General features: G+C 37.8%; 1 long non-coding RNA gene across 1 annotated transcript in view; it reads left to right on the top strand.

The window, feature by feature from the left end:
* The window catches only part of LOC136792038 (uncharacterized), a 63,207-nt gene extending 47,844 nt beyond the window's left edge, over positions 1-15,363 (top strand). The window contains exon 3 of the long non-coding RNA XR_010835162.1: positions 15,217-15,363. This is a non-coding gene — a long non-coding RNA (uncharacterized lncRNA). The remainder of the gene's footprint in view (positions 1-15,216) is intronic.
* The last annotated feature ends 272 nt before the right edge of the window (positions 15,364-15,635 follow it).

The raw sequence follows: 15,635 nt of genomic DNA, 5'->3' as shown, positions 1-15,635 counted from the left end.
CCTCTATCAAAAAGACAGTCCATAGAAGATCAAATCCAGTAGCCAAAAATATAAAAATTAATAGTATGGAGTGCAAATTAAAATAACATTTTATTTTATTTGATACTCATCAGAATGGTAAAAATTAAAAAGAGCAATAATATTTATTGTTGGTAGAGGTGTAGGGAGAAGAGTATTCTTTTATGTTCCCGGTGAAAATGTTCAGTTATACAGATTTTTGGAAAACCATCTGGCCGCATCTGTTAAAGTTAAAACACATGCACACTTTGACTCAGTAATCCCACTTCTGACAATCTATCCCTCAGAAATAAAAAAAAAATGTACGTACAATCTAAATGCCACATTTTGGCAAGAGTAGGGAACAATCAAAACTATCATACACTCCAGGTAGAAGTGTAAATTGATACAACCACCTTGAAAACCTGTTTGTCCGTGTCTTCTAAATCTGAACATATGTATGCCTTGTGATGCAGCTGTACCACTCTTGGTATATGCCCACCAGAAATGTGTACATACCTTCACCAGAAGAAATGTAGAAGAATGTTGACCACAGCACCATTCATACTGGAAGCTACCCAAATATTCATGAAGATTAGAATGGACAAATTAATTGTAATATCCATTTATTGGTATACTGTACAGGAATAAGAATGAACACATTATAACTCCAAACATCAATATGGGTGAATCTCACAAAAGAAGCCAGGAATGACAGAGTCCAAATGCATGATTCCATTGATACAGTTTAAAAACAAAATTCAGAGAAATCAAGAGGGTAGCTGTTAATGACAGAAGGAGCATAATGAATGCTTCTAGGGACCTGGTAATGTTCTGCTTCTTGACCTGAGTGCTGATTATATGAATATGTTTAGTTTTTAAAAATTTATTGAGCTGTATACCTCCAATTTGTGCACCAAGTTGTTGTTTCCCCAAAATAATCACATGCATAGGATTTTTAATGCATTGTTCTTAGTGAAAAATTATTTAAAAAGCAAATGCTGATCAGGAGAATGAGATGGCCAATAAATTGTTGTATATCCACATTATGGATATTATACAGCCGTTAAAATGAATGAATTGGCACTATACCAAATGATGTTAAATTATTTTCTTGAGATATTGTTAAGAAAAGGGAAATAAAGAAAATTATATTTTATTCCCATTTTGGTAAAACAAACAGTAACCAAAGCAAGAACAAAAAGTACATTGTATATGTTAAACCTTTAATCCTCATAATAACCCTAGGATATTGTAGGGTTATTATTCCCATTTACAGATGAGAAAACAGAGGCAAGAAAGACTGACTCACCCAAAGTCACAATGCCGGTATATGGTGGAATTTCTAGAAGCTAGAGAAAGTGAAATGTTAGAAATTTCAATGTCAATATAGAACACCACATAGAGAACTCTCTTTATCAATATTTAGCCATTAACCAAAACTCTTTGGAAATGGATGTTCTATAAGGTGCAAAGCCAGCTAATAATATTCCCATCCACTCAATGTATAAACGTCTTTGCATAAGACTAGTAATAAGCTAATGTTTGTGGAGCACTTACCGGGAGTCTAAGCCCTTTACCTACCTTTCCATTTAACAACCCAACTACACAGGAACAAATACTGCTGATCCTCTGCATCCTGTAGATCAAAACAAAATTCCAGGGCTCGTCTTCTTCAGCCCGTCCTGCCGTTCCCTAAGGGTGCCCATGCACTTTACCTATGACTTAATGGAAATCACATGGGCTCTAAAGTTGGCCAATCTGGGTCTGTATCAAGCACCAGCTTTTAACCAGCTGTAGGACCTTGAACAAGTTATTTAGCTTCCATGTGAAATTCTATGACCAGAACTTCATGGAATTGTTAGGAATTAGTGAGATAAAGAGTATGGATCAGGAACATACCACCTAGCACACTGCAGGCCACCTGTACAGGCTGATGTCCTTTGGAACAAGGAATACTCTTCCATTGCCATATTCCACCCTTGATTTTTTTAATTTTTATTCTGTATTGGACTATAGTTGATTTACAATGTTGTGTTAATTTCAGGTGTACAGCAAAGTGATTCAGTTATACATATATACATATCTATTCTTTTTCAAATTCTTTTCCCATTTAGGTTATTACAGAATATTGAGTAGAGTTCCCTGTGCTCTACAGTAGGTCCTTGTTGGTTTTCTATTTTAAATATAGCAGTGTGTACATGTCAATCCCAAACTCCCAATTTATCCCTCTCCCCCCGCCTTTCCCCTTTGGTAACCATAAGTTTGTTTTCTCTGTCTGTAAGTCTGTTTCTGTTTTGTAAATAAGTTCATTTGTATCTTTTTTTTTTTTTAGATTCTGCATATAAGCAATATCATATATGTCTTTCTCTGTCTGACTTACTTCACTTAGTAAGATAATCTCTAAGTCCATCCATGTTTCTGCAAATGTCATTATGTCATTCTTTTTAATGGCTGAGTAATATTCATTGTATATATGTACCAGATCTTCTTTATCCATTCATCTGTCGATGGACGTTTAGGTTGTTTTCATGCCTTGGCTATTGTAAACAGCAATGCAATGAACATTGGGACACATGTATCCTCTCAAACCATGGTTTTCTCCAGATATATGCCCAGGGATGGGATTGCTGGATCATATGGTAGCTCTATTTTTAGTTGTAAAGTCCATCCTTGTGGAAAAAATACCATTCGATCTAATTTTGAACCCTGTAATAGTACAGCTTTGTAGCACAAAGATGAGTATCCAAGTTGTGCAGATTTAATATGAATACCACTTATTGAGTACTACTGTATGATGGACACCGAGCTATGTACTCGATATACATTATCTCGTTTAATCCTCCCTGCTCTAAAAGGCAGTAAATACTAATATTGGCATTCAACATTCACTCCAACTTCCTTCTGGTATGCTTTTCTCTACTTTAGAGGCTGGAAAGCTAAAAACTACATTTCCCAGACAGCCTTGTATCTGAGGTAATTGTCTTGAGATTTCGGTTTCCCAAGTTGGACGAGATTTGGAGGGTGGAAATGAGAAGGAGGCTTTGCTCCTGCTGTTTCGCCCTGCTGTTTCGCCTGGTCATAGGATAGTGGGGGCATGTACTTTCCCCCCATCATCATCAGAGGCTCCCGTGCCCAGTCATAGCTACACGGTGTTATGAGGCATGGCATGGGGCATTCATTTTACTGGTACTAGCTGTAGCGAGCAGCCTTCTAACCACAGTGGCTTCCTAATTGTAAGGGCTCCCGAGTCACAAGGGTGGTATCCTCAGTTGCTCATGGCTTCCTGACCTGAGAAGAGGCAGGAGCTCACTTTGATTTAGTTCTGAAGTGCAGCTTTTGTGAGTCTGCTGCTTCTGGCCTCTCAATGAATCTGTAAATCACTTACTATTTCTTCTTGTGTAGATTAGCTAGCACGGACTTTTTTCTCTGCAACTCAACCCTAACCAGTACCGGTAGGTATTGTTATGGTTATTTTACAAGGAGGGAAAATGAGGCCCAGAAAGGCTAGGTAACTTGCTCAACTGATCTTCAGCCTGGGTGGATATATTTATACTCTCTGAAGCGGGAATCATGACACATCTTTCATGAGGCCTCTTCATAGAACTGAACTCCAAGAGGACTCCACTCTCCTGGTTCTGGTTGTTTGAGGCATGTAACCTCCTCACTCTGAACTTCATTCTCACTAGGAACAGGTAGGAAAAAATAGCCTCAATGGCAGAAAATGATACTTAGTACATGCATGTTTCAGATGTATTTCAGTAGTATTTTGCTTCTGAGAACTTGTATATCTTATAGCTAAGACATGGAGATTGATCTGTTGGTAAATAATTGTGCCTGTATTAGCACTCTGGGTTCAGACTTCAGATATATCAGATAAAGAAATACTAATTATATTGATTTTTTTTCATTTCATCCAGGTCAAGCTCAGATCTTATCTGCTCACCCTTTCTTTCTTCCTTTTCTCCCTCCCTCCCTCCCTCTCCCTCCCTCCCTCTCCTCCCTCTCCTCCCTCTCCTCCCTCTCCTTCCTTCCTTCCTCCCTCACTCTCCTTCCTCCCTCCCTCCCTCCCTCCCTCCTTCCCTCCCTTCCTTCCTTCCTTCTCATAAGCCTACAATATGCCAGAGTTGTCGGGGTAATAAAAAGATGAGTAAGTCACATTGTGTACCTTCTAGGAACTCAGTCTTCTGAGAAGTTTAGCCATACCAACAAACATACAAAATGAAGTGTTCTATAATATGGTTACTGCCTAAGTTAGAAGAGGAAACAACCAGCTCTGCCTGGAGGAATCAGAGAAGGAAGACTTTCCAGCCTGTACGGTCAGGCCATTCAAGATGGCTATTCTCTATACATCCCCTGCTCGACTAGTTCCTGCTTCACTCACATGACTATCCAATTCCCTTAATTATAGGCCTTAATCAGGAACTGCCTGCGTGCTTGCCCCCGCCCTAGCTGCTGGTTTCCCTGGTAACCGATGAGCTAACCTGATGTCAATTCCCCCTATAAATGGCGGCCAACTTGTCCCCTGAGTAGTGATGTTTGTTGCTGTGTCCCGTTTGCTGTCTACAGTGAGGTGTTGCTCCAGGACCTTTTGCTGCAAATGTGTAAGATCCCCCTATCCAATAAACCAAAGATGTCTCTGTCACTCTTTCCCAGCTATTTCTTTGGTCTCGAGGCTGGGCAACTACAAGGCTTGCAGGCCTGTGGGGTGCAGCCCAACACAGCCTTAACAGGAGTTCACTCAGCAGCCATGGAAACTGCATGGGCCTAAATGCAAGAACCACTAAAGAGGATAGAGCTCTCTGCTGCATTAGAGAGAGGGGAACATCTGGGGAAAAGCTTGGGTGGTATCATGTTGGTTTTTTAAAATATATATATAATGCAAAGCAGATTTATTTGCAAGCCCAGTAATGATGGTTGGGATAGATAAAAAGGAAGCAGTCTTCTGACAAATGGAGAAGATCAAGACTCTTAAGTAGCTGGTTTGGGGACTCACTGTAATGGGAAGACTTGTGTTGCCTTCAAAAATTAACTCTCTTCACCTGAGGCTGCAGCAGGCTTTTCAAACAGAGCTTCCCACTGGGCTAGCTCTTCTAATTCCTTCCAACAGCCAAGATGGTATTCCAGAGAGGCTATGTCCTTCATCTGTTTATCCAGGAACTCTCCCACACAGTCTGAGAGAGCAGCTTCATTATTCTCAGAAGCCAAGGTCTTCAGGTCTTGCAGGACCTTGCTTAATATGATCTCCAGCTGCAGAGCTGACCTTAGAGCTTGTGAGCCACTTTCCCAGTTATCTCTATCAGGCCTCTTCATCAACAGAAGACAGATGCTACCATCCTGTTTGGTTTTTTGTTTGTTTGTTTTTGTGGAGCACAGGCTCCGGACGCGCAGGTTCAGCAGCCATGGCTCACGGGCCCAGCCGCTCTGCGGCATGTGGGATCTTCCCGGACCGGGGCACGAACCCGTGTCCCCTGAATCAGCGGGCGGACTTCCAACCACTGCGCTACCAGGGAAGCCCAACCCTCATGTTTTCTTAGCTATCTTAGGTCTCAGGATTGTTGAATTTAAGTTGTCTGTGGGATCGTCTTGGAAGAACCGTATGGTGAGCAATTTGTAAATATGGTACTGGTATCAGGAGAGCATCAAGGCTTGCGTTGTTGGTTTTTCTTAATGTTTAGCTCAAATCATTACTTTCAAATGTTCGTGCTTAACCCACTTCTGTATAGGTTGATTATTAATTTGACTTTTGAGTAGCTGCTCATGTTCTTACTTAACGTTTTTGGCCTGGGCTTTTATTTCATTTATAGAATTTTTTAACGAATTAATTTTAAAAAACATTTTATTTTGAAATAATTTTAAACTTACAGACGAATTTTAAGAATGATATCAAGAACTTCCCCATACCCTTCACCCAAATTCAGCAATTTTTACCAGTTTTTACCACGTGTCACATTTGAGTGCTGTGTGTGCATGTGCTCTCTCTCTGCACACACACACACACACACACACACACACACACACACACACATTAATTTTCTTTGAACCATTTGAGAGTACTCTGCAGACATCATGTCTCTGTACTCTTTACTAGTTCAGTGTGTATTGTCTAAGACCACAGCAGTTATCAAATTCAGGAAATTTAATATTGATGTAACACTTTAATTGACAGTATTATGCCAGTTTCACCAACTGTCCTTATAACATCCCTGCAAAGCAACTTTTGATACATTATCCAATCCAACACCACATTGATATTCTTTAATATAACTAACAACTCCATATTATTTTGAAAATACTTTGTTGTTGCAAATTTTTTTTTTTTTTTAATTTAATTTTTTTTTTTTTTGCGGTACGCGGGCCTCTCACTGCTGTGGCCTCTCCCGTTGCGGAGCACAGGCTCCGGACGCGCAGGCGCAGCGGCCACGGCTCACGGGCCCAGCCGCTCCGTGGCGTGTGGGATCTTCCCAGACCGGGGCACGAACCCGCGTCCCCAGCATCGGCAGGCGGACTCTCAACCACTGCGCCACCAGGGAAGCCCCGCAAATTTATTTTTAATGTGGGCTTTTCATAAAGTTTATTCAAAGATCAACAAACACATTCCCCTTAAAGAGATCAGTCCAGTCTTGAAAGGACCAAGTTTGTGAAGATAAATTCCCTTACTTATTCACTGAAGCATCAAGGCAAAAAATAAAAAATTTAGAGGGAAAGATCTGGAGCTATCTGTTTGCTGTGTGCCAGCGGCCTAAGAGGTGAAGGAAAACAAGACTGTTTCTCACTTCTCTGTCAAAATCCTGGCACGCGTGGACCCTCTGTTTTCACAATTAACTGCAGAATCTTGACTGATGAATGGGCAGTTTTTAACCTGTGCTGACCTTTTGAAATTTAAAATTAGCAATGTCATTCTATTTACTCGGCCATTGATTGAAGGGAAATTGCCCTCAGCTGATGAATTTCCATGTTGTGAACTGGGTCATGGCAGCAGATGGCCTTCCAAGAAGCAAAAAATAACTCTGGAGTTGGTTGCTCTTTCTCCTGGCTTCCTTAATTGAACCCTGCTGCCTGGGAGTGTGACTGCTCAAACTACCTTAGGGGAATTTGGGGTGTCAGATCATCAACGGGAACTGTGAGTTGTTAAAGAATAATAATTTGATCTTAAAATAAATCACCATATATTGAAATCTGAGTATAAAACTAATGCTAGGTGTCAAGTCATAATTAATGTTTATTAAGTCCTCACTATCACTGGTACTATTCTAACTACTGCACGTGTATTGACTTGTTTAATCTGTAAACTATGAGTAAGGATTATAGCCTGCATTTTACAAATGAGAAAACAGATTTGGAGAGTAAATTGGTCAAGTTCAAAATAAATGTTTTTCTCTTTTGTCGTATGAAACATTTAACTGAAGCCCCAGGAGATTTTATCTATATTAAGCTCTAAAAGATCATATTCATACTGTGTTTTCTAAATACATTTCCCAGTTAAAAAAATAAAACCAGGCCACATGGAAGAAATCATTCCAGGTCTGGTGCTAGAAATGTACAAGAAGAACCTGGTACATCTTGTCCTACCAAAACATCAGAAATCGATCAAAAGCTATGTGGATTGTGTCAAAAGGACTCAGGAGCTTTGGGCAAAAGGGACAGATCTGAGCATCAATAAGTGTGATAATTTAAAAGGATTTAAACACATAGAATGTGTCTAAATTTAATGGTTCATAATAATAACAGAATAGTAACACACTGATAATTCTTTACCAGGTCAAGGGAACCAATGCACTATTTTGAAAACTTATCAGTAGAAAGAATCAAACTTTTTTTTCTTGCCCTTTCTATAGGAATTGTATCTCAGTGTAACCAAGTCTTTAACAAGAGGAAGTTTATTTTTACAGAAGTAATCTAGCTAATAAATGAAGAAGGAATGATAGAAACATCACTATTTGTAATGCTTAATGAATTAGCGTTTTTAGGCAATGATCAACCATGGCTGATAACATCAAAAAAAGGGACATTGTATGTCTCTCAGGGGAAGTATTCCACCCACCTATAATAATAGTCTTGCCAAAGAAACCAAACCAGAATTTGTTTATCTTACAGGAAATACAGAGGACAGAGGAACATGCTAAGAGACACCATGGGGATGTAATCTGGACTAGCGGAAACTCAGGACAAAGGGTCCAATTTTAAAAAAACAAAACAAAACAAAAAAACAAGAGCAGAAGTATAAAGAGGGAGAATCTTTTCATTAAAATAGACTTAAATTATTAACCAGTGGTAATATATGGACCTTTTTGGATCTTATTTCAAACTATAAAAACAAAATACAACAAACTAAAATTAGAACATTTATGGACAATCAGGAAAATAAGAACACTGATATTAGGCTTATAGTTGCAGTTTTCAGGATATGATGATATTGAAGTTATGTTTAAAAAAAAAAGAAAGCCCTTGTCTTTAGAGATGCATACTGAAATGTTTTCAGATGAAATCATATGTCTAGGATTTGCTTCAAAATAATCACGAGTGGTTGGGAAAATGGGTGGTGGTACAAAGAAAAAAGATAACCAATGACAATTGCTGAGTTAGGTGACATGTACATGGAATTCATTATACTAGTCTCTCTACTTTTGCATATGGTTGAAATACTCCATGTTAAAAACATGTTTTTAAGGTAGCTTATACATCTAAAATTGAAAGTTTGTTGTTTATTTGGCTATATGATATAATGCAATGTTTCTTAAAGTACATTCTTTGGAACATTAGTTCTGAGGATGTTAATAGATGTCTTTCATATAACAGGTTCTGCTATTAGATTAGAAAATACCAAATTAAACAGGTTTCTTCACTCCTCAGAATCTTAAAGATGTTGATATAATTCTCCAAGAGGATATAACACGTAAAGTTTCCCCTTGCTTGGTCCATAGAATTTTTTAATATCCTCTTATGGGCCTAGTGTTCCACAGAATGTATCTTAGTAAGCACTGATGTGATGGACTGAGCCACAGATGAGGAGTCCTCAGAACTTGATCCTTGTTCTGACTCTGATAAATTGGGTTACCTTAAGGTCATCTTTCTGGCCTTCCTTGCCACTCAGCAAAAAGGAATATGAACAGGTCAGCTGTTTGGGGGGGGGGGGGTTTGATGTTTTTATTCATTGAAACTTTGTGCAAATGATTTTTTTTTCCTGAAGCTCAACATATAAAGTAGATCAAGGCAGATTAGAAGGTAGTTGAAGGAAGATTAGAATCCTAGAGCTCTTCCCACTGGGCTTTTTTTCTCCCTCTCATCCCCCCCCCCCCCCCCCCCCCCCCCCGCCAGCAAAGGCTCTAAAGAGTCTCTAAGGAGAACAGTTTGGAATTCTGAGTAAGTGGGTGTCTAATGTTTCTTATATGTTGGGGGGAGGGGATCGCTGCTTATGCAGTGCAAAATTCAGAGAAGTTTCTGAACTTCAGTAGTTGAGAAGGTGTTTCTCAGCAGCACCTCAACAAGTCAAGATGCTCCTCTTGGTGTGAGTAGGACTCTGGAAATGAGCTGTTAGAAATGTACTGAGCACTGAAGTTCTGGAATGAACACCAAGACATGGGTCAAGTTTAGAATCAGAAAAGGAATACAGGCTTCTGGTTGCCATGACAATACTTGTGCTGGCAGTTGTGCTGGTGGCCCCACTCCAGGCAATTTAAGGATCTCAAATTCCAGCAGTGCGTATAAGCGAAAAAAGCTTGCAGTACAACGGCATGTTTCTCCCATCAGTATCAACCCTGAAAGGAAAAATGGTGCCCAGGAGTGCTGTCTGGGGCTGTGAGAGTCGACCACTCCAAGGTTTGCCTCTCAAGCCGAGATGCGTGCAAAGCTCAATTTCTCACTCTCCTCGGAGATTCCTCACTGACCTGCCTTCAGGAATGACTAAAACAGTTTAAGGAAGCCTTATGTAAAGTGTCATGTAATTGTATTTAAAATTGATATTGCCTTTCGTTCCTATTCCTGGGGTTTTGTAGGTCTATATCTGGGATGTTTGGGAGTCATATGCCCACAGGAGGTGCAATGGACTTCCATAGCACCCAATCCAATCCTCATCCACAGCGACATGCTTAGGAATTGACCCAACTCCAGACATCTAAGTTAATTCCAGCAAACCCATTTCCTACATTCAAGTCTGGGATGGGTACAGGGTCCAGAGCTGGCAAGTGATCCAATTTGGCTTTATCAGACCATAGGGAAGGCCCTTTGCTCCATGATGACAAAGAGCCTCCTTTTCCCCCAGTGGCTGTGAATTATGAAGCTTGAGCCCCAAATACTACTGACAGCCCTCCTCCCACAAAAGGGGCCCAGCTAGAGGGCAAAGCTAATGCTGGAACAGCATTAAGGACAGGGGGAGTAACAAGGTCCTTGTTTACATTTTTGAACCGCTGAAGTCACCAGTAACTAAGCCCACACATGGACCTCTGAACTTCCTATGAAGTAAGATAAGAGGTTTCCTTGTCGTTGAAACTATTGGAAACATCGTTATTTGTCAGATGGTGCCAAAATCATCCTCTCAGTTAGAAGTAGCAAAAGCTAGATTGGAGTTTTTTGGTAAATTACTCTTCCTATGAAATACTCTTGATAATTAGGTGAAGTAACCATACCCATAACCATTCTATGTGTCATCACATAGAATTAAAATAATTTTTAATTTTTGTCCATCTATTCTAATTTACATTTCCCTGATTATTAGGGGGACTTAAATTCCTTTCTGTATGTGTATTAGCCAATTGGATGTCCCCTTCAGTGAACTGCTTAATTATACCCTTTGCCTATTTTTCGACTGGATAGTTTATCTTTTTCATACTGATTTTTTTTAAGTTATAAATACATTATTTATATAATTCTTGTTATTTATTTGTATTCACTGGAAACACCTTCTCCCATTCTAAGTTTGTTTTGATCTTTGCTCTTGGTCTTCTACTGTGTAGAAATTTTAATTTTAATATACTTGAACTTATTTTTTCTCTATTGTTTGTGCTTTTCTGATACATTGCTTAAAAAATTATTTCATATTTACAGAACATAAAGATGTTCTCTTATTTTTTTAATAAAAATAAAATTTTCCTTGTTTACCATTAGATATTTACTGCACCAGGGATCTATTTTATATTTAATGTTGGATGGGGCCCTAAGTATTTTTTCTGTATGGATTGCCCATTTTTCCAGAACCATTTATTGAATAGACAATCATTTTCCTCATTGATATGTAATGTGAACCCTGGCAAATACCATTTTCCACATAGGATCACCTTTGTTTCTAGGTCTCTAGTCTGTTTGATTGGACTATTTGTATATACCTATACCTGTATTACACAGTCATCATTAAATAGCCATATACTAAACATCTGTATCTTGGTCCCTTACTTTTCTATACACGTTTCAGTATCAGTTTGTCAAAACCATCCTGTTGGGATTTTGGTTGATATAGAGACTAATTTTAAGAGAATAGCTTTAAGACATTTAGCCTTATCATCCATGACATGGTATAATTATTTCTCCATTATTAAAGTTTTACATACTTTGGTGAGGAGATAAAATCCTTCAATAATCTATAACACTTTATCATGTATTCTAAAAGATAAAACAATCAAGTAACAAAAATATGCTTAATGTTTTACTCCCTTGAAGAGCTCATCAATCTCAAACTCTCCTTCATTATGCTGAACTCTCACTGTCTTTATACAATGAATTTTTTAAAAATCTCTTTTCAAATGTAGTAGCTGTAAGATCTGAGGTATGTTAGTCCCTGGCTCTGGCCTCATTTCTTCCTGGATGCAGATCTTTGGTAAAAGATAAACCTATATTTAAAATTTTGAATTCATGGGATGTTTTTCTCCATAGTTCCTTCAATAATGTTTTCTAATTTTTCTCCAAAACAGAATTTCTCATCTTTTATTGAGTTTGTTCCTTGGTTTCTGTTGCTGATATGGAAGATTTCCTATTTTCTATTATATTTTTAAGTTAGATATTGCTGAAATATAGTAACATTCAATTGTATGATAATTTTATATTAAAATTGTAGATATATACACACAGTTTTCTTGAAAAAAACGTTGAACATGCCAACATTGCTGGTGGGAATGCAAAGTAGTATAGATGCTTTGGCAAATAGTCTGGCAGTTCCTCAATATTAAACACAGAGTTACCATATGACCCAGTAAGTCCTCTCCTAGGTATATAGTCAGGAAAAATGAAAACATATGTGCACACAAGAACTAGTATGAGAATGTCCATTGTGATATTATTAAAAGTACCCAGAAAAGTAGAAACAGTGCAAATGTTCATCAACTAATGAATGGATTAAAATGTGGTATATCCATATGATGGAATATTATTCAGCAAAGAAAAGGAATGAAGTACTGATACAGGACACAATATGTTTGAACCTTGAAAACACTATGCTAAGTGAAAGAAGCCATTCACAAACAATGACATATTATATGTTTCCATTTATATGAAATGTCCAGGATAGGCAAATCCATAGAAATAGAATGGACTGGGGGTGAGAGGCAGGAATGGGGAATGACTGCTAATGGGTATGGGATTTCTCTGGGGAGTGATGAAATATTTTACATTGATTGTTGTGATGGATGCACAACCCTGTGAATATACTAAATATAATTGAATTGTACATTTCAGTGGGTGAATTTTATGGTGTGTGAATATCTCAATAAAGCTTTTTAATGCAATTTTTAAATTAATTTATATTGGAATATAGTTGCTTTACAATGTTGTGTTAGTTTCTGATGTACAGCATAGTGAATCAGCTATATGTATACATATATCCCCTCTTTTTTAGACTTCCTTCCCATCTAGGTCATCACAGAGCCCTGAGTAGAGTTCCCTGTGCTATACAATAGGTTCTCATTAGTTATCTATTTTATACATAGTAGTGTATATATGTCAATCTCAGTCTCCTAATTCATCCTATCCCCTCTTCCTCCCTTGGTATCCATAAGTTTGTTCTCTACATCTGTGTCTCTATTTCTCTTTGCAAATAAGTTCATCTGTACCATTTTTCTAGATTCCACATGTAAGCAATATTATACGATATTTGTTTTTCTCTTTCTGACTTATTTCACTCTGTATGACAGTCTCTAGGTCTATCCACATCTATGCAAATGGCACTGATTTGTTCCTTTTTATGGCTGAATAATATTCCACTGTGTATATATACCACATCTTCTTTATCCATTCATCTGTTGATGGACCCTTAGGTTGTTCCATGTACTGGCTATTGTAAATAGAGCTGCAATGAACATTGTGGTACATGACTCTTTTTGAATTATGGTTTTCTCAGGGTATATGCCCAATAGTGGGATTGCTGGGTCATATGGTGGTTCTATTTTTACTTTTTTAAGGAACCTCCATACTGCTCTCCATAGTGGCTGTAACAATTCACATTCCCACCAACTGTGTAGGAGGGCTCCCTTTTCTCCACACCCTCTCCAGCATTTATTGTTTGTAGACTTTCTGATGATGGCCATTCTGATAGTTGTGAGGTGATACCTCATTGTAGTTTTGATTTGCATTTCTCTAATAATTAGTGATGTTGAGCATCTTTTCATGTGTTTGTTGGCCATCTGTATGTCTTCTTTGGAGAAATGTCTATTTAGATCTTCCACCCATTTTTCGATTGGGTTATTTGTGTTTTTGATATTGAGCTGCACGAGCTGTTTGTATATTTTGGAGATTAATCCCTTGTTTGTTGCTTTGTTTGCAAATATTTTCTCCCATTCTTAGGGTTGTATAAAGTGTTTGGGTTTTTTTTAAGTTTAACCTGAAAAGTCTAGAGATAACTTCCACTTACAAGAAGTATGAGGGGATAAAGGAACATGTTAAATGATACCAGGAAATAAACATGTAAATCCAGAATAGAAAATATTCTACAAGACAACTGACCCAGTTTCTTCAGGAAAAGAAAAGGGAGGGTAGAGTACTCTGGTTTGGAGGAGACTCAGGAGACAAAACAATCAAATGTGTTGTGTGACCTTACTTGAATCCTGGTTAGGCCAAAGCAAGTGTAAAAAGAATTTTTTGAGATTATTGGGCAACTGTGGTTATGGACATGGAATTGGGTGACACAAAAAAAGTTATTGTAAATTTTGTTGTGATTGATAATGACATTGAGGTCTTTAAGGAAATATCTATATTTTTAGAGAGCTATATTGAAGTGTACAGGGTGTTAAGCTCTCTGGGATTTGTTTTGAAAATATTTTAGCAAATAAAGGGGGGAAAGAAACAGATAAACAAAAAGACAAAAACTTTTACTTTTTATTGTTGAATCTGAGTGATGGATATTCTATTCTTTCTCATGTATGATTGAAAATTTCTCCTAAAAAAGATAGGAGGAGGAAGGGGAAGATAATTTATTTATATAAATTTGATATTTTATGTATTGAAGACTTTTTTTTTTTGGCAATACGTGGGCCTCTCACTGTTGTGGCCTCTCCTGTTGTGGAGCACAGGCTCTGGACGCACAGGCTCAGTGGCCATGGCTCACGGGTGCAGCCGCTGCGCGGCATGTGGAATCTTCCCGGACTGGAGCATGAACCCCTATCCCCTGCATCAGCAGGCAGACTCTCAACCACTGCGCCACCAGGGAAGCCCTGAAGACATTTTTTAAAACAAGTTTTTCAGTACTTTTACTTTTAAGTTAATATATTTCTGAAGTTATTTAAAATGTACTTGAGGCAGTTTTGTTTGTTAATTCTAACAATGTACTTAGAAAGCACAATATATTTATAAATGTTGGACTATTGCAGTGGTATACTCTACAGGAAAGGTGTTTTAAGTTTGTAGAAGAAAACAAGTATTACAAAGTTCCCTAAAAAGTTATTAGAAAAATCAGTCAGACATACAAATAAAATGATAGCATTTCTAAGGTACACTAGAATTTTTAAATTATGTTAATAATTGAATATTAATTCTTAAGGAACAAATAAACATAAATCATTATTTCCACCTACAAAAGCCATTCTTGAGGACACTTAAAAATTCATATCAATGGTACAGTTTAAAGAATAACAATAAGATAAACAACAGTGCACCCATCCTCCCTCAGATTTATATATTGTTGAATTGAATCTTCATAATTTTATTACTTTGGATGTATCTTTATACATGTGAAATGTACAAAGGCCAAAAGAACAGTGGCTTAACCATGATAGGAATGTATTTTCTCTCTCCTAACAGTTTAAGCATTCCAGGTGGATCCAGAGGCTTCATGGTGTCAGGAACCAGAGTCCATCTCATCCTACCATCCTCAATTCATGGCTTCCATCCCACACTCTCAGATGGTGTATCCAAGTCTCATCATCACCTCCACATTCCAGCCAGCAAAATGAAGAATGAAATACAATCCTTTTGTTTAAATGGTATCACATGCTGGTAAAAAAAATCACTTCCCCTCACTTCCTCTCCTTATTTCCTTTCTTCTACTAACTTCAGGTTTACTCTGTTATTGTGTTCTTAGCCTCTAGAGTTAAATCTTATTTCTTTTCAGTCTTCCTTGGTTTTTAATTATTATATTTGTGTCTACCACTTAAATTGCATCCTCAGTCCTTATATGCAGTAATTTCACTTTTTGTAAACTCCCAATATTTTAAAATTTT

This window comes from Kogia breviceps, chromosome 10, assembly GCF_026419965.1.
Source record: "Kogia breviceps isolate mKogBre1 chromosome 10, mKogBre1 haplotype 1, whole genome shotgun sequence".
NCBI classification, from domain to species: domain Eukaryota; kingdom Metazoa; phylum Chordata; class Mammalia; order Artiodactyla; family Physeteridae; genus Kogia; species Kogia breviceps.
This window is presented reverse-complemented; position numbering and strand designations above follow the sequence as displayed.